Source organism: Zosterops lateralis (assembly GCF_965231275.1).
Source record: "Zosterops lateralis genome assembly, chromosome: 4".
Classification (NCBI taxonomy): Eukaryota; Metazoa; Chordata; class Aves; order Passeriformes; family Zosteropidae; genus Zosterops; species Zosterops lateralis.
In genome coordinates, this window is record NC_139765.1 from 32,156,481 (window position 1) to 32,175,913 (window position 19,433).

Here is a 19,433-nt window from a genome sequence, read left to right on the forward strand (position 1 = left end):
CTACCATAAATGGCCTTTCACACTCAGCAGTTGATTTACACCCTCCTATGGTATAATCTATGTTAACCACTATATGGTGTGCTTTGCTATTGTTCCTTATAGGAACAATATTCCCTTCTTTCTTCTGGAAAGGCTTTGACTGTGAAGCTTGCCAAGACCCTCCATCAGACAGTAAGTCGAATAAAAAACTACCTTCACAGAAAAAAAATAATAGCTTTTCAATAGTTTAGTAATTTGAATTGTGTTGTCTAAGGATCTGATGAATTTAAGACCTGAATAACAGCATTAAAATACCATGGAGACTTGAGGCTGTCATAGTAATGAGGTGGAAGGAAGAATTTCCCCCTTTTTGCAGCAGTAAACTGTTAAATTACAACAGCTATGACATTTAACCTCATCTTAAAACTGCCTTGCATTCATTGCATGTCTCCCCTATCTCCTGTCAAAGAGTTTCAGTGGAGGAAAAACAAGATCTGTGTTCATTTTCAGAAAAGAACTAAAAGAACTTATTTCTCTGGTGTGTGCCTCCTTGGGGAAAAGCAGACTGGCACCCAGACAGGGAGGTTGAAATCACCTAGAGCTCTGATGCTTCCCTTGCCATCAAAACACCTGCTGCAGTCAAACTGGTGAGTCAACAAGGATATTTAAGAGCTATCAGTACAGTTTACCTGATCTAGTGAAACAAATCCCAGATCTGATCAGTTTTTTAACAGTAATTCACTACGTATTTGAAGTGAAGTGTGCGGTGGTCGTGGTGTCTCAGGACCCTTGTCCCGCTTTGCCTGGCCAGCCCTGACCCCGGCCGCAGTGAGAGGTGTGGTCCGGTATCCAGGGACATTTTCCCATCCTGTGGGTCTTTGCTGCCACGAGAGCGTGAGCGATGACGAGAAAAGAAGGAAGGACTCCGACGGGTGAACAGCACCTGGGGTTTATTGAGGTCCATGAGGAACCATCTCACCACCACAGAGTTTGCCCAACAGAGCACAGATCATCTCTGGGCAGCATCTTAAATGCAGGGGAGGAGCAAGGGGAAGGGCACAGTGTGGGACCAACCAGGGGAAGGGAAAGAGTGACTCTGTACAGTAGAACAAATCAAGAAGGCAAAGGAAGGAATAACAGGGATCCTGCTCAATCTTGACACTCTTCCTGGAACTTTCCAGACACAGGAGGTTACACAACAGGTGACTGAAAAATAACAGCAACCGGGGTAAACCACGAAGGGGTAAAAATGGGGGTACAAGGAACAAGCCATTATAACTTATACAAACAGCATGAAAGCATGGAACAACTGCATACATGGAACTAATAAAACTAAAAACACACCACTACAGAAGTGGTTTGTTCTTGGATTTTGTTGTGGGGTTTTTGTTTTGTTTTGTTTGTTCCATTTTGTTTTTTAAGCAAATTTTTCTAAAAACTTTGCTTTTTTTTTTTTTTTTTAATAATTCTGGATCTGTCAGTTGTCTGAGAACCACCCCACCCCCCACCCATCAAAGTCTGGGGATTTGTTTGTTTGTTTTCCTTTTTTGTTTCTGGCTTCCACAATGCTGGAGATTAGAGGGACTGGGCACACTAAACCAAACCCCTGTGTGTAAATCTTCAAATGGGCAATGCTTTGCGTGTTTGTTGCTGCATCTTAATCTTCAGCTTGATCAGGACCATCTTTCTTCCTGTGTATCTAGACTAAAGGTCTTGAGTGGAATTCCTAATACAGTAAAATAGAATCACAGACTCAGAGAATGGGTGAGGTGGGAAGGGACTTTTGGAGGTAAACTGGTCCAGCCCCTTTGGGGTCACCTAAAACTGGTAGTCCAACACCATGCGCTGTCAGCTTTGGACTTACCTCCAAGGACAGAGGCTCTACGTCAGCACGTGCAAATGCTCATGTCACACTCACAGTAAGGAAGTGACTCCCAGTGCTCAGAGGATACCTCCTGTGTGCTTTGATTTGTGCCCTTTGCCTCTGGTCTGGTAGACACCACTGAAAAGGGCCTGGCTCCATCTTACTTGCACCATCTCTTTGAGCATTTACACCCACTAATTAAATCTGCCCAGAGGCTCCTCTTCTCCAAGCTGAATAGTCTCATCTTTCAGAATTTTCTCGTATAAGAAATGGTCCAGTCCCTTCATCATCTTTGCAGCTCTTCCCTGAGCTGTTTCCAATTTTTCAGCATCTCTTTTGTACTGAGGAGCCTAGAACTTGACACAGTATTCCAGATGTGGCCTCAGTGCTGAGTAGAGGGCAATTATTACTTATCTCAATGTACTGACAATGCTTTACCTCATGCAAGTTGGGACCTTCCTTTACAGCAAAGGCTCATTACTGACTTATGATCAATTTAGTGCCCATCAAGAATTTTGGTATTTTTTACTAAGCTACTTTCTTGCTGTGTGTCTCCTGGCAGATATTGTTTCATGGGTTGCTCTTCCCCAGATATGTGACTTTGCACATCTCTTTGTTGAAATAAAATAATACATTGCTTTAAAAGACTATAAAATTTGCTTTCTTTATATATTCATCTCAAACTGTTTTAAGGATCCCAGGCCACATTAATTAATTTTCTTAAATAAATTTTAAAATTTAGGAAATTCAAACCTATGATTTCAGTTTAAAATCAAGAAATCAAGATATTCGTTCCCTTTCTTCAGTCTTATGTTGTTGACTCCCAGGTACTCTATAGAAATATGATGCCACCAGTGATGACCAGCAGTGTTCCTCAGGGTTCAGTTCTAGGGATGGTTCTATTTGATATATTTTTCAACAATATAAAAGCAGAAGTCTAATATACAATTAGCGAGTTTTCTGATGATCCCAAACTGGGAGGTGGTGACAACTTGGCCTTGCAGAGGGATCCAGATAGATTAGAGCACTGAGCTATCAATATTGGCATGAACATTAACAAGTCAAAATACCTGATTCTGTGATTTTGCAGCTGGGACATAGTATTGCCTGGCTCTAATATAAATTGAGAGGGGAGTGGGTGGAAAGCAGCCCTGCAGGAAGGGATATGAGGATGCGGATTTTACATGGATCAGCAGTGGTCCTTCATAGCCCAGAGAAAAAAATGCCTTGTAGGGTACACCAAACACTGCATGATCAACTGAGAAAAACTGATTTTTTTCACTGTACTCAGTGCAGCCTCCCCTTGAGCACTGTGTGCAGTTCTGGGCCCCACAATTTGCGGAGTGAGAGTCATTCAATGCATCTAGAGGACACTGATGGAAGGGCAGGAGGGAATATCTTGTGAGCACCAGCTGTGGACTTTGGCTTTTTCTGCTTTGCAGTGAGGGAGTCTGAGGAACAATAATAAAGATATTAAACAGGACTGACTCTAAACTGTGTCATGTGAAACCCTACTAGTGACCATCTGCCATCCAATGTAACACCATTCACCGCCATGAAGATATCAAGCAGAACTTTATCATATACAAATACATACAATTATCTTAGTTGTTTTATTTAGCTAATTATTACTAAAATATTTTTTTAAAAAAAGGAAAAGAAAAAGAATAGGAATGAAAGGAAAAATCTTATTCAAAATTGAAATTACCTGGGCATATATACATAACACTGATATATTTTCTCAAACCAATTTTATGTAAATATTGGTAGACAATTATGTTAACAGAAAGAGTTCAAATTTCATACTGAAAGACTCTCTACATATGAAATGAGGGAGTGTAGAAGAAGAGATGGCTAGAACCACCAGAAAAACATGCAAGAAGAAATACTGAACACATGGCAACATTCACTATAGTGCATTGTTTCATAATGACCTCGGTAGAGAAAAATGCCAGGGTGTATGGATTGAACCATAAAGAGGAATCAATTAAATTTTGAGACAATAAAGATCACTTACTGGATGTGGTGCATTTATTCAAAATAAAAGTACGGCAAACAGTATCTCTAATGGTATAGGAATGGCAGACTTCCAGGTCATTTTGGAGAAATACTTGGTCTCTGTATGCAATAGCAGTCTTGTAAGTACATGCAGATGAAACTTAATATTTCTTTCCTAGAAATTAATATGAAAAAGAAATTCTGTATCAGTAGACAAACTCAGTGACCAGGGGAAAAAAATAAAAAGGCTTGAAAACTTAATCCACAGTTCCATGCTGGTAGCTGAATTTTCTCCTGAACAAAATCTGCTGGTTATCTTTTCCAATCCAGTATTTTTATGAGCACATAAGGGTAAACTATTTATTTCTAATAGCTTGAAACTTCCCAGCCTTAGGCATATTTTAACTGAGGGAATGAATCTTTTCTTGTGAGTATCCCTCCTACCTATATACGAGATTTGTACAAGAAGACATTCATTTAGCACTAGATCTTCTTTATGTTAGTTTTGTTCCATAGCCGGAGATTCCTGTTGAGATTACCTGTAGGTTCTCTACCTGCTCTGTGATGAGGATTTAGATTTTTCAGTCTTGTCAAATGGTCTAACAGAATCTCAAGGATGCACAGCTCATTCCCAGTCACAGACACAAGATCTGCGCATAAACACACTTGGTTCAGTGCCAGTACTGCATGTTAAAATTCTTAGCTTCAAATGAAACTCATCTTACCCAAGTAAAACATACACAAGGGCTCATACAAAGGCTTTGAAAAGCCTAAAAAGGGATTTTAGTTTTCAGTCCTGTAGATTGTTTTTTTGTTTTTTGTTTGTTTTTAAATTAGATTTAGTTACATGTAATATAAAGCACTACTTCATCATAAAGTGAAAATCTGTTTGGTGAAGAAACAGAAAAGCATAATTTCTGAAATTTCCTGGTCCATCATGCCAAATTGAAGTAACCTAACAACCTGAAATTTTATTCTTAGTAATTGAACTTAATCCAAAAGAATTTTTATGCATTTTAGAGAACATATTACATATTTACCATACAGAATTGGCGCATTCAGTACTATGACTGACTTTAAAATAAAGTGAATTATTTTTAGCATCTATGACAAAGGATGACGCATCTTTTATAAGTTGGGGGTTTTTTTGTGTCCTCTGCCTTCTTACTTCAACAAACACTCCATTGTTATTTAAAAAGGAAACAAACAAAAAGGGTGACCAAAGTAGGCTTGCTACTAATGTTAGATGACAGGGATTTTTGTATGTATGTTTGTGATTGATAGATAGGCAGATAGATATGAATGATAATGAAAAATAATGTCTTGTGACTTTGAAATGTAAATAGACTATTTTAATTTCTTTTGAAAATTAGTTACAAGATCTACAACAATCTTATGTATACAATTACATAAACCTCTTTTTTTCTATATACTTTATATATAAATGATAAAGAACCTGTCTGAAACATAAGATGCTCTACTTAGCAATTAAAATACTGGCTAGCTGTGTTCTGATTAGTATTCTTAGATTGAGAGATAACTGTTTTATATAATAGACTGTTAAAAGTCTATTTCATTTACTTTTCAGAGATTTCTAGTATGATTTACAAAAAAGTTTAAACGAACTATGTGTCTTGTAAAACACAAATTACACTTATTTGCCTGAATAATGATTTTTCTGAAAAGTGGAAATATAATTCAATGTATGTTTTCAAGAATAAGACCCAGACTTTCTAGATAACAAACTTTGCTTTTTCTCTAGAAGCCCTTTTTTAAAGGACAGGATGAAAGAATGTCTTACATATAGAGGTATCTATATCTTTTAGTGCAAAATTGCTAAAATTCTAACTGATCTGTTTCACGTAACAGTTGTCTGCTTTCCTTTCTCCTCCATATATCCCAATTTCTTAACTGAATCATTATTCAGCCACTAACATCATGTCTAAGATGCTGGGTTAGGCAGCATTTTGCCTCTCAAAATTTTCTCCTGACATTGTTTCTCTTATCAATATGGCAGAAATAGATGTACGGATGACTACATGGCTAACTAAACTGAAAATATTAAAGAAAAAGTGCCTTTCTGAAATATTTTCCCTTCCCATTTAAGCCGTCTAATTGGAGAAACTTGTGGAATAATGGCTTTGAAAACAGGCTGCTTTATTAGCATTCTGTCTATTCTTCACTCGTTCCTTTCACTGTAGCAGACATTTAAAGGGATAGAGACTGAAAGTCCTTTTACCTTTGTAAGGGTTTCTCCTGTTGTGTGCAAGGTTTGCTGACAGAAACAACTTCCATTTTTAATGTAGTACAGTGGACCAGGAGCAACTTCATTTTAGCAGCATGGAGGTTAGTTTGGTCATTCTCCAGAAATGGAGTAAGTTACCATTCAAATTCATATGGAGCCCACATCACAGCTCACATTCTTCCTGGTTACTAAATCAAGTTAAAGTACCTGTGTTTTGCATGGCAATTGTACTGTAAACATTTTGCACATCCTTAATGATGCAATGTTATTGACCCTTGCTGTCCAGGTGCATCTTTAGAGCAGGAGTGGTAAGAGAATGTAAATGTGACTGGCATCTTGTTTGCTGTATGGAGACAGGGACAAGTAGTCTGGTCACTCCTGCCAGATATGTATTACAGATTTCTACTACAATTCACTGGCATATCTTTACTGAGAAAAATTAATTTTAAGTTTTTAGGCCAGCAAACACTTTGTTCATACAAAAATTTTGCACAAATATTTTAAGTTCAATAGACGTTTGATTACTGAAATACCAGCTTCAGTCATGGTTTTAATGAAGACCATTGCTGTTTAAAACTCAAGTTCTATGTTTCAATAGCACATAATTTATCAACTGAGATATGTAGTGTTCCTAGAGTGTTGACATGTAGAGTGAGTGTTTTAATAAAATTAGTTTTTACAATATGGAGAGAATGCTCGTACAGTACTGTTTAATCAATTAGTGGAGAAAACAACAAAAATATCTCCTTTAAGTAGATCCAATTTCTCCACACACTGCTGTTGAAGCAGATGATGGATATTTAATACCAAATAGGTGTCCTGGTTTGTATGCTGAAATGTTACCTCATTACTTAAAGAACATGCTTATAGAACTGATATATTGCATTATTTTGTCATATTGTGTCAAACTGAATTGACTTATAATGTAAACTATGCAATATGATGTGACGTCCTGTAATTTGCCATAATTTGATATGACATAATTTAGCAGGTCAGAAATGCAAAACAAACAAAAATTTGTCCATGAGGAAATTCATGCTGCTCATTTAGGCAAATGTGAAAAACGCTTTTGCCAGAAAATAAAATGGAAACATATTTAATATGATGGGTACTTCCCTAGAAATATCCCCTATACAACAGGGTAGAATTGTTTCACCAAAAGAGATCTTGGAGATGATGAATACTTAGTTTTACTGAGTGTAGGTCTAAGTAATGTCTTGAACAGTTGCCATTTTCCTCAAAAGCCATGAGAATACAACCCACTAACGTAGGATCTGGCTTTCTAGTAATATTTTAGTAGAGTGAATGACAGCTTTTCTTCACAAGTCATTAGCATATACATGTTAGTGATCATGCTGAAGCAGAAAAAATATTTTTGCATGTAGGAGTTGATGGACTCATAGCTTTGTATCTGATCATTGAGTCAAGAGATTTATGTTAACATGAAATCCATGACAACCAGAACTGACAGTGTCAGGCAGGTGTCACCCACAGTATCAAAGAGAGATTGACAGAAAATTCATTACTTGATTAGGGACTTAATTGTTTTGCTTACTCGAGGCAACTCCTACTTAACAGCTTCAGGCACTCACCAGGGCATAAAGCTCTGGGGCTACAGAAAAAGAACAAAAACAAGGTGAATAACACAGAAAAAAAGACAAAGCTATTTCATTTGTCAGCAACAATTTATATTTCTTAGGCTGTCCATGTAAATTGGAGAAAAATAATGCTTGAAATAAAGCAGAAGACAATCCTATATGTTATTTCAAGTGATTGTTGGCAAAATTACTTCCCTAAACTACAACTATGTGAAATAATCTGCAATTGAAATTCATGCTGAGCTTTGAGATGCAGCAATCTTCCAGCCTTGCTGCAACAGAAATCTTTATAATGGCCAATCAAAGAGTAATACATGAAAAATCTAAATACTATCAATCCATGATAAGATTGTGGTTTTAAAGCTGTATTGTAAAATTTGTTCTTTATTTAAGATGTAAAAATGAAAAAAATCCTAACTTTATTTTATAAATATTTTATATTATACATTGTTGAAAGGTACCAAGGGACTTGATACCCATTTCATTAGTCAAATATCACTATTTTTGTATGAGAGACTTTGCGGAGGAAGCAAAATATATCAGAAACAATTTTTTTAAAATATCAAAAATATTTTACTTCTTTTATCTGTTTAGTCAACTTGTTTGACTGACTAGTAGTTTCAATGACTTAAGAAAAAAGACAGAGTAAAAAAAAATTCTTATCTTTATCATCCCACATACTTATTTGGAATGAGCTTAAGTGACCCTGGGCAAGAACTAGCAGAGTGACTTCTCTTTTTAAGAATATCTATATCCAGGAAGCTAATACTTTTGAAACTTCATACTTGTAATTATATTTTGTATAAAACTGAACCAGTCACATAATGTCTTACAACAACACCTTCTTACTAATGATATGAGGGAGTACATGAAGGAAATGGGCACCTTGGTTAATTACTGTATCTTCTTGCAGATCCTTTTGAAGAACTGGTGACGCCATCAGTTTAGCCATATAACATCCCTGCTCTGATTGGGGAGGTTAAGTCAAATGTCTTTTGTATATCCTTCCTCCCTAAATTAATCTTTAAACCTGTGAGTCTTTGTAATGAAATTATTTGAGCGTGCATAGAGTTTTTAAAAGAGCATAAACACAAAGAGGCAAAGTTGCAGAACTGCAGAATAGCTGGGGTTGGCAAGGATATCTGCAGATCGTCTGCTCCAACCCATGTGCCCAAAGCACGGCCAGCTAGTGCTGGTTAGGGAGGTCTGTGTCCAGTTGGGTTTTGATCATCTCTAGGCACGGGAATGCCACAATTAAGTGGCAAATGTTCTGTGTTTGATCACCCTCATAGTGAAAGTATCTTTACCATGTTTCAGAGGTACTTCTATTTCTTGTATTTGCCTCTTGTCTGGTTACTAAATAACACTGCAAAAAGCCTGGTTCTGCTTTCTTTATAGCTCTCTTGAACATGCATAAGATGTTCCCCAAGCTGAACAGACCCAGGCCTCAGACTCTCTTTATATGAAAGATTCTTCAAAGCCTTAATTATCTTAGTTATCTTTGTGGCATGTTGATGGACTTGCTCCAGTAAGTCCGTGTCTCCCCTGGACTGGGGCACCCAGAACAGGATGCTCCAGTTGTGTCTCCTCAGAGCTGTGGTGGGGAAAAGGTGGCAGTACACTTAATAATGCATTCCAGGGTGCTCTTGGACTTCTTTGCTGCAAGACCACATTGGTGTTTCATAGTTAGTTGTTCACCAGTACCTCCAGGGCCCTCTCTGAAAAACTGATTCTTGGCCAGTTGACCACCAGTGTGTATTAGTGCCTGACGTTGTTTTTCCCTGGTCATAGGACGTTGGTATCCTCCTTTGTGGAACTTTATGATTTTCTGATGTACACATTTCTCCCAGCTTTGAGGTCCCTCTGTAAGGCAGTGCACCCATTCTTGACACTCTGAACAGTTTTTGAAAATTATACATGTCATTAATGAAGAAGTAAAAAAGCTTTGTCTCTATTATTGTCCAGTAGTGACTGAAGGCATATATAACCAGCAAAGACAAAAGTGAAACAGGCATAGGATACCTCGACCCTTCCCATGTTCTTTGTCACCAGTTCTCCTCTAATCAGCACAGATGATGGTGGACGTTCACTTTCCCTCATCTTCTTTTACTGATGATGAATTTGGAGGAGTCCATTCGCTTTCCCTGCATGTATCTCAGCAGGTTCACAAGCCCAGGTGGACTTTTTCTTTCCTTACACTATCTGTTGCATTTCCAGACAAGTGTATTTATATTCTTTCTGATGACCAGGCCCTGGTTTCACTTTTTGCATACTTTTCATTTATGTCTAAATTTTGTTAGGTTCTCCTTACTCACCTGTAAATGTCTGTCACCTTTTCTTGGCTGTCATTTTCGGCCTGATGTATTTTTGGAGTCTGGAGGAGCTGATCTTTGAGAATCATTGACTGTGTGATTTAGATTCATTCTCTGTGTTAGCTTTTAGATAATAGACAGCTTTCTCAAAATTATTTTTTTCTGAACAGTGACAGTTCCCCTTGACTTAGATTATGCTTATATTAATATTAATGTGTCACTAAGTAACTAAGTAGGAAAAGGGACTATTTGAAAAGATGTTGACTTTCTTGCAAGAGATGATGAATCAGCCACATCACATGAAGAATGGTTACTTTTTTAGCTAAATATAAAACTTTCTCTAAGGGCTTCCTTTGTCAATGTTAGACATGTCCTAAAACTAATTTCTTATTCTGGTAAATAGCTGACAAATTGTGTGTAACAGAATCAGAACTGTAAAAGATCCCTGATACATTTTCTGAAAATAGAAAAGAAAATTGTTCAATTTTAGGAGTTACCTTTTTCTAGAAGTATCTTCACTTTAATAATCTAATTAAGAAGGGAAAAATTACCCACCACAATATACACTGTGTTTCAAGCACAGATAATTTTATTATCTTGTCCCAAGTGTTAACATATGAATATAGACTGTGTTTTGTGTAGTATACAATAATTATGTAGAATTGTCAGTCTTTACCACTCCCTGCTTTATCAAGCAATAAAATAATTTTTTTACAGTCTAGTGGATCAACATCTCATCTTCCTTTTAGTTACCTTTATCCTAATTCCTATCAAAATCTCCAGTGTTTTCAACGCAAATATGAAAACAGGTACTAAATTAGGTGCCAGTGCAAAGAGAACCACTACGGAGTTTGGCGGAGTTTGGCAGAGTTTTGTTCTTTAAGGCTCACCTGTCTTGTTGCTAGGTGCTCAGACACCACTGGCAGCCTTTCTGGGGCACTCTGGGCCAGAGGAGAGCCAAAATCTTCTCATACTAAAAATGTGCACCTGTGCAGTGAGGTTTCCCTCAGACAATCCCCAAATAGCAAGGGTCAAGTCAATGAATGTCTCTCTCCATGGTGGCCACTGATAAATAATACTTTTGGGAGTTTATGTGTTGATTACCCACCTTTAGCAACAATTAGGCAGGTTACATTTCAGTCAAACTCCAGTATTCACAGTCTTACTAGGGAGCAAATTTCCAAGTTGGTAATTTAAATTAATTCATACACTCATGTATCAGCTCATAAAGATAGGGGTGGAAAATTTTCCCAATTAACAACAAAGAGCCTATGTTGTTTGAGGTGTTTTTATCTTTAGCATGATAAAAAAAACACTTCTGTGTAGTATTTCAGCTTATACTGAGGGGAAAAAATAGTTTCCATTTAAAGTTACATCCATGGTAGAGCAGCTTTCAAGCTCTTTGTTAGAAATGTACCAGATGAGTAAAATTTTTCAATCTTATTGTACTGCTGTGTTGCTAATATCTACATAAATTAGAAGATATTTTCTTCTCAGAACGACTTCTATTAATTTGGATACACCTCAAAAATCTTCTGAATTTAAATTCTTATCAGTTCCTCATTTCACAATAGGCTTTTTTATTATCATTACTGAGCTTATTGAGAAAATGAGAATCCAACAATAATACTATGCCTAAATTGATGTTATTTGCACAATGTTTGTCCTAGTTGCTTCAATAATAGGAATTTCATTATTTTAAGCAATTCCTGATATTTTAAGGGACATGTATGTCAGGACACCTATTGGCTTTGGTGATGGATAACTTTTAGACTCTTTCAGAGCTTTAAAGTGCTAACATGATTCACAAATACGGTTTTCATTAATTAACTACAAGTTGCAGTATGAGAAACAGTCAACAATGAATCAGAGCCTGATCAAGATAAAAGAAAAATGATAGCATTCCTTTAGCCTATAATAATTCTACCAGTATTACACAGATGCATTTTTATGATTCAGTTAAGTTAAGTCTATAGCCAAGTCTACAGCCAAGTCTACAACATGGAATTTTATATAAGGGCTCTGTTCTTACTTAGCAGACTGACAATGATAGCAGTACTTAAGGTCTGAAGCATTTTGAATTATTCCTGCTCATTCAATCTCCCAAAATGTAAATACTTAATTAGAAAAATCAAAATAGCATGTAATCAATTATTCTGTGATGCTAACAGATGGTCTGACTGCCTAGCTGGCTCATTCAGTTTCATGTATGCCTGCTTTTTTGGTTAAAAGGATATAGCCAAGTAGCAGAGAGCAATGCTCCCTGACTGTAGTATTGTCACTGATTCTATTTTAAACAGGAACAATTCTTCATTGAGGGGAAATTTCTCCTTCCCTGAGAATTTACAACACTTAGTTCGGAAAACTTTTGGATTATTATGCGAAACAGATAGAAGAAGAGGAATGCCTGCAAAATTGAAATAGGTGGCAGATTGCTGGAAGGAGAAGAGTAGTTTTTCAGCTAGAAAGTCATAGGCACAAGAAACTTTATTTGGGACTTTCAAGAGGGACATGGAAAGTAATTTTTCTGTAAATGAAAGAAAGTTGCTGAAATGGAAAGAATCAAGAGGATGACATTTCCTCCAGCAGGCCGTTGGGATGGTTAGACTTACTTATCAGATATTTTATTTAATTTATTTTCTTCAATATCTTATTTTCTGTGCTTTGATAAAACCTAATTTACAAACCTTTTGCTATCTATTGTCAAACTTAACATGAAGTAAAAAAAGGAAGTAGGATGAAAATGCTAATCTCAAACTTGTGACTGACTTATAACCCCCTCACAAATGTATGCAAAATTGTCGTTTACAGACTATTCATCCAGTGCTTCTCAGAAAAGATGAAACTGTGAATTCCTCTTTACATGGAATTTTAAGCAGTGAGTTAATGGGAAATATTCTCCTGTTTTGTGAAGCTATCTGAAAAATGAAGTAACTGTTTGCTTCTACACCTCAATAAAATAAAGATCTTGGTTGTGGTAAGAAGACACCTTCAATTGCCTTTCAGTTGATGTGTCTTTAATCAAAACCATACAAAGAATGTTCAAACCCTTACTAGTTTAGGAACTTCCCTTAATATTTCCAGGGTTCACACAATGCTGTGAACATTGGCTTTGAGAATTAAAAGACTCTGGTTCAAAGTAAAGAAAAAGCCTATGTTTGTTCGAAATTTAGTCTCACTCCAAAAATGAATGGAAGGAGCAAGGAACACAACATGAGTGTTTTAAGATTATTTTTGTTGTTATATTCATTTAAAAGGTAACATAGATGGATAAGACAACACTAAAATGATTTTGTGGCAAGTGTGTGTGCATGCTTCAAACAGCAGTGACAAAACTGCTGTCAGGGAAAGAAAATGGGATATTTTTGGGACCAAAATGGTACAAAATCAGTAATTTTTTTTTTCTTCAAAAGAGTAATATTTTCCCTGTATTTCTTCCAAACTAAAACTACCAAGAGACATGTGTGCTTATACCAGCATATATGATTCATTCAGAAGATTTGAAAGGGTCAAAGACAGCACTTGAGGCCTTTTGCATGATTGATTTTGATTTCTTCTTTAATATTTTGATTTTTAACTATTAGTGCACTAGTTCTCAATGTAGAAAAGTATCTATTTAGAGAAGGTGATTTAGCCCATGGGTTATGGGTGTAGAATTTCAGAAACTTAAATGTCAGTCTCAAAAATACAGCCAAAGTTAGCATGGTCAAGATTGAGTGAAGACAGGTTATTTCAAAGACTCAATATGACAAATGCAGTAAGGTGTTTAGTGTAACTGTGCAACCACTACTAGTCTAAGAGATGAACTTTCAATCTGCAGAACTACTTTAATTTCAAATTATTTTGCTGCTAAGTTAAGAGAAATGTTTATAGGTAATACAAAGTTGAAGTAATTACTTCAACAATGAAGTGTTGCTCAAAAATAACTTCTTGATTCCAGAAAGAGCTATGGTTTTTCAATGTGGCTTTTTAAAGTGTGATTTCTTGTCTGAAATCACTTCCTATTAAGATTATGAATTCTTTTAAAAATATTTTAAACAATTTTTGGTTTACATGGATGCATATAGCAAATGTTTCTGATATACTTTGATGATCTTGAGAAATATCATTATGACTTCAGAGAACAAAGATGACTTTGTGTATTTTCAGAACTTTTTGAGACTAACTGAACTGGCAGGGAAAAGCTTTTGCTCTGTACAAGGAAACGCAGGGTAGATTTATGTTTCTTTAGTCTGTTTTCTGAATGACAAGTAGTTTGCATCTAGATGTCTTGGATCTGAAGTAGTTTTTTTATCAATTTTTCTCTTGATAGTAAAAATGGAGGAAATTACCACAAAGAATAATTTTAACAGGAAGTAATTAAAGGACTTTTTAATGTATTTGTATTCATTTTCTCCACAAATGTTTCATTTATATGTTTTGAGATTCTTAATATTTTATCTTATTTTATTAATATCACTTACTTTCATTGTTGTAACTAATTTAAACAATGGATTTAACTAATTTCTTTGAGATATGTTTGTGTTAAACTCTTTGAAACAGATGTTGTTTCACTGTAAGATTTTTCCACTGTTATTGGTTCATAAGAATGATATGACTTCTTGTTTGCAAAGTATTTTTTCATTTATATATATATTATTTTGTCATTTTCACAATATGTAATTGCTTAATTCCCTTTGCAAATACAATGTAATATGATGTAGAACTGCTGAAATAAACATCTGAAAAAAAATGAGCCTTTCACATCCTTCTCAATAGACTTCACATTAAATTGTAGATTTTGCAATATTACTCTCTGATGTTATCTATTTCTAATGTACTCCGGCAGTAGAAAATGATGAAAAGAAAATATAGGTTTCAAGCTTTGAAGTATGTGGAATATGATAACATGAACTCTCCAACTAAAAGTTCTGAAGAGAATCCTCCAAACCTAGGATTTCATAGTTTCTCTGACACTCAAAAAGATTATTCTAAGTATTGGTTCTGCCAGGGGAAATTTGGGAGTGTGAATTTAATTTTAACAGCAGCAAACACAACTCCTCCAGATTTGCAATAACTATAGTTCAAGGGTTGTTTTTTTAAAAATAACTGCAAATGAGTGAAGTTATTTTATGTTATGTTTGAATTCACTGTAATTTCTCCTTTGGAAGACATGCTTCTGAATATTTCCTTTACAAAATAAAATTCTATAATTCTATACTGCCATAGGATACCAAGGTGGATTCCTATTAAAGAGAAAGAGGATCAGACAGAGGCATATTTTATTTCTATAATAGCATAACAAAGAAGTCATAATACCCTTTAGGTTTTCTTTATCATAATATATTATCTGGCTTTTGTGGTTAAAAAATCATGTTTATAATTGCATTTGACATAACGTACGGATTTCCTTTCATTTCTTCATTCCTTTATTTATTAATTTCTTTTGGTAAGATAAAACATATATCCAGGCTTGGTTTATCTTTATTCTTAAAAATTGTTTGCTTATGTTGGCACCCATGATATGAAGTCTTCAAACACAAAACAGTAGTAAAGATTTTTTTTTTTTAGGTGAATTTTGCGGTCTCATTTAAATGTTCTGAATTGTCCCCTTGCATGCTTCAGCTTTCTTCCACATTTTTTTTTCGGCTCCAAGTCCCACCATACCTAGCTGAACTATACAAGGACTTGGACTCCCATCTCTAATCTTCTGACTTGTCAGTTTGGTCCTTAATACACCCTGAAGCCACTGCTGCTGAGCAGCACATGCACCCCAAGGTGACTGGGGCCTGCACTCAGTGCCTTGGCAAAGGTTGGACACACTATTAGAACTGAAACTTGCCTTTCCTTACCACTGAAATGTGAGGATTAATACAAAATTATATCTTATCTTGTCATGGACCTCAGGCCAGAATGAGGGATATGAGATTTATGAAGTGCTTCCATTTCCCACACAAGCAAACCATACATCTTTGAAACTCGTACACTGCTACAGAAATACAGTCAATAATGTTTTCCTAGTTCCTTCTCTGCTGTATTTTTACTTCTGAAGAAATAGCTATCATTGACTGTTCTTCTTGGAATACTGTATAAAAAGAATGTATGAAGCAGACTATTAATTTGGGTCAGATATTAGTATTTATTATTAGAAAGTCAACAGAACTGTCAGTGTAGGGTGTTTCTGCTAGTTTTCTGCTTTCCAATATTTGCATACAATTCATACAAAAAAATTTTGTATAGTTGCATATCCACCAGGTCTACCTGGCAGTAGTTGATCTTGTATTTTTTTAAAAAAACGTGAGTGGGAAAGAGCTTTTCCAAATGGGAATAGTTAAAAGCAAATGAGATTCTGGAAATAAGTTGCTGCATATTTTTTTAAAATATGAAACAGTTGCTGTGTAATAATTTATCACTACATCATTAATAAAAAATAAAGCAATTGGTATTGATACCATAATTAAAAATGTTACAGGCACCAGAGACATTTTTGAACAATCTAATATTTTAAATCAGACTTGGAGTAGTAAGCAAGATAGATGAGGTTAAGCTAGATAAGATGAGGGATATTTCCTCTTATCCAAGTTAAACATTATTTGTACAGAAATGGCAGTGACAGATGTAGGTAAAAAAAGACTGGGCATTTCAGAAGAGATAAACAAGCAGAGGAACAGAAATGAGTACATTGGAGAAATATTTGAGCCACATATTTTGTTTTTAATAATCCTAAATCAGTGATGCCACTAAAATTAATCATTGTATGATTATTATAATGCTGACTAGTTAACTCATATCAGAAAATATAATTAGGAATTAAAAATTGCTTTTATTGTAAGAGAAAATATCAGCATCTAGTGAGTGACTTAGGACTAGATTCTAAGCCCCTGGGAAAAAAAATCATGATATAGTTATAGTCTTTACAGTAAGACACTGGAACAGGTTGCCCAGAGAAGTTTTGGATGCTCTATCCCTGGAAGTGCTCAAGGCCAGGATGGATGGGGCTCTGAGCAACCTGGTCTTGTGGAAGGTTTCTCTGTCCATAGTAAGGTAATGAGAATTACATGATTTCTAAGTCTCTTCCAATTCAAAGCATTCTATATGTTTTTATGATTCCTTGAAAAATTATTTTCAAAAAATGTGTCTGTGGTTTATTTTGGTTATTACTAAGGATCAATACGATGGGTAGAGTTCAGAGCAGGAATGTTCAGTTTGTGTAATTTGGTGAGCTTCTAAAGGCATTTATCAAAATCATGCCACACCTCATATCTGCACTATCTTGTCTTCTTTGTATTTCCTCTTGCCCATTATAATACTGCAAAATACCCTGCTTTCCATTGTGTTATTTTTGGCTTTGACAGCATAGTGACACTCAGCACTGCCTAAGATACCAAAAGGAATTTGACTTACTAATGAGAAATACCGAAGTTCCTATTATCTAAAAATTACTCTGTGTCTACATGTCTTATTTTTTATGCCTATCTTTCCTTCTGATTGATCCTTCTTTGAAAATTTGAATTTGATTGGCAATTCATGAGCTTGATGGTAGGATGATCAAGGATGATAGGGTGAAAACCCCATAAATAAAAAGTGATACTTTTTTATCTAGGAATAGATTCAGACTTACCATTTAGGTTCTTAACAGTTATAGGATTTAAAATGCAGATACCTAGAACAGACCCATGCTCCCCTACACAGTCAGTATAGAAAAGAACATGTGTGCCTGTAAACAAGGGAGGCTGTGAAAGAGAAGGACAGGAGAAACAGATTTTGTTTGAAATGGGCATGTAGACAGCTATGTAGTGACTAAAACTAAAACATTGTAGAAAATCTCAGCGTAAGATTTTGATGGATGGAGAGGTGTTTTTTATTTTAAAGCAAAATCAATTTCACTTACTCACATTTTCACAGTCAAATGTACAAACTCACAAGCACGAAAATATGTGTACCTGTTTAGCAGGCAGCCTGGTAAAATTTTTAACTGCTCTAGAATGCAAAAAACCCCATGAAAACAGGTAATAGAAAGATAAAATAAATAAGTCTGGTTTTGAGGAATGAGAGGGGAGAAATTCGTATTCAAAATAATAACTTAAACTTTATCAGTATTTCTCTTAAAAAGGAAAAAGAAAACAAAGAAACTATGATATGAACATAATTACAATCCTCAAAGAATCCAGACCCAGCTTTATTGCAATGTAGATAACTTTTTCAAGCAAAATAAGAAATTTGCCTCATTAGCCTGTTCAATGCTATGTATATACACCAGTAAAGTGTATCATTTAAGTAAAAACCTGTTCCTGGCAAATTGACAAAGTAATTTAGAAGCTGACTTTGTAATTATCTCAGCCATGGTAAGCAGAAATTACAGTGTGTTGTAGTTAGGGGATATGAAGGCTGTATTAGGCCCTTAAAAATCTATATTATAATGAGTATTATCAATTTCAATAATTGACTACAAAAAATTGCAAATATTAGATTATCTGTCTCAAAAAATTCAGCTAAAGCTTCAAGATGATCACCTACTTTGGGAATCTCCTGAAATCATGGACCTTATAAATAGGTGAGGGAGAGAAACTATCTTCAGTTATGATAGTATTCAAAATGCAGATACCTAGAACTATTAGTTTACAATGCTGGTGAATAGGACACCAGCATTGTGAGCTAATAGTTCTAGATATCCCTCATCATGGGAGTTTTCCTGTGCTTTGCTTGAGATGATACTCAGTTTTTAGAGTTAATCTAATTTGAGTGAGGTGGGGCCTCTTGCTGTGATCCATCACAACACTTTCTTGACATGGTCTGAGAATGATCAGATTACTGCTTGCAGTTGTAAGCTACAACATGTGGTAGTGTTCAAAATTTATTTCATTGAAACAGTAAGAAAAATGCATTGCTTTAAGCAGGTAGATAGGAGGTTGCAGCTGTGGAGCTGATCCTTTGCTGTACTTGGTGGACCTGATTAATGGTAAATATTTGATAGACTCTGCACTACAACAGCACACAAGCAGCTATTGTGGGGGCAGTAAGATTTTCTCTCATTGTATACTGCTAGCAGACTTTACCAAGGGCTCTTGCTGCAAAGATGGACATGCTTTATAATGTGTAAGGCTGCATGGTAGCAACTGCCCTGTACCACTTGTGGAAAATCCTTATTAAACAGGCATTCAGTGAAAAGACCCTCAGAGATATAACTTTATGTCTAATAAAGGGCAGAACTGGGACTTCATTTCCCATTACACAATGTAATTCTTCCATAAGCAAATGTTTAAATTGTAATTTACTATATGATAACATGCATGAAATAGAGACTTTTGAATATCTCATGCTTTCCTTGTGTTTTTGATTGTCTTTTAGAGAACCATAATGATCAGAAAGTATACAGAAAATTGTTTTACTATTCATCCCTCTAAATGATCAACTATTCTTTAGCTTTTTACATTTATAAACATCAGCCTCTGAATATG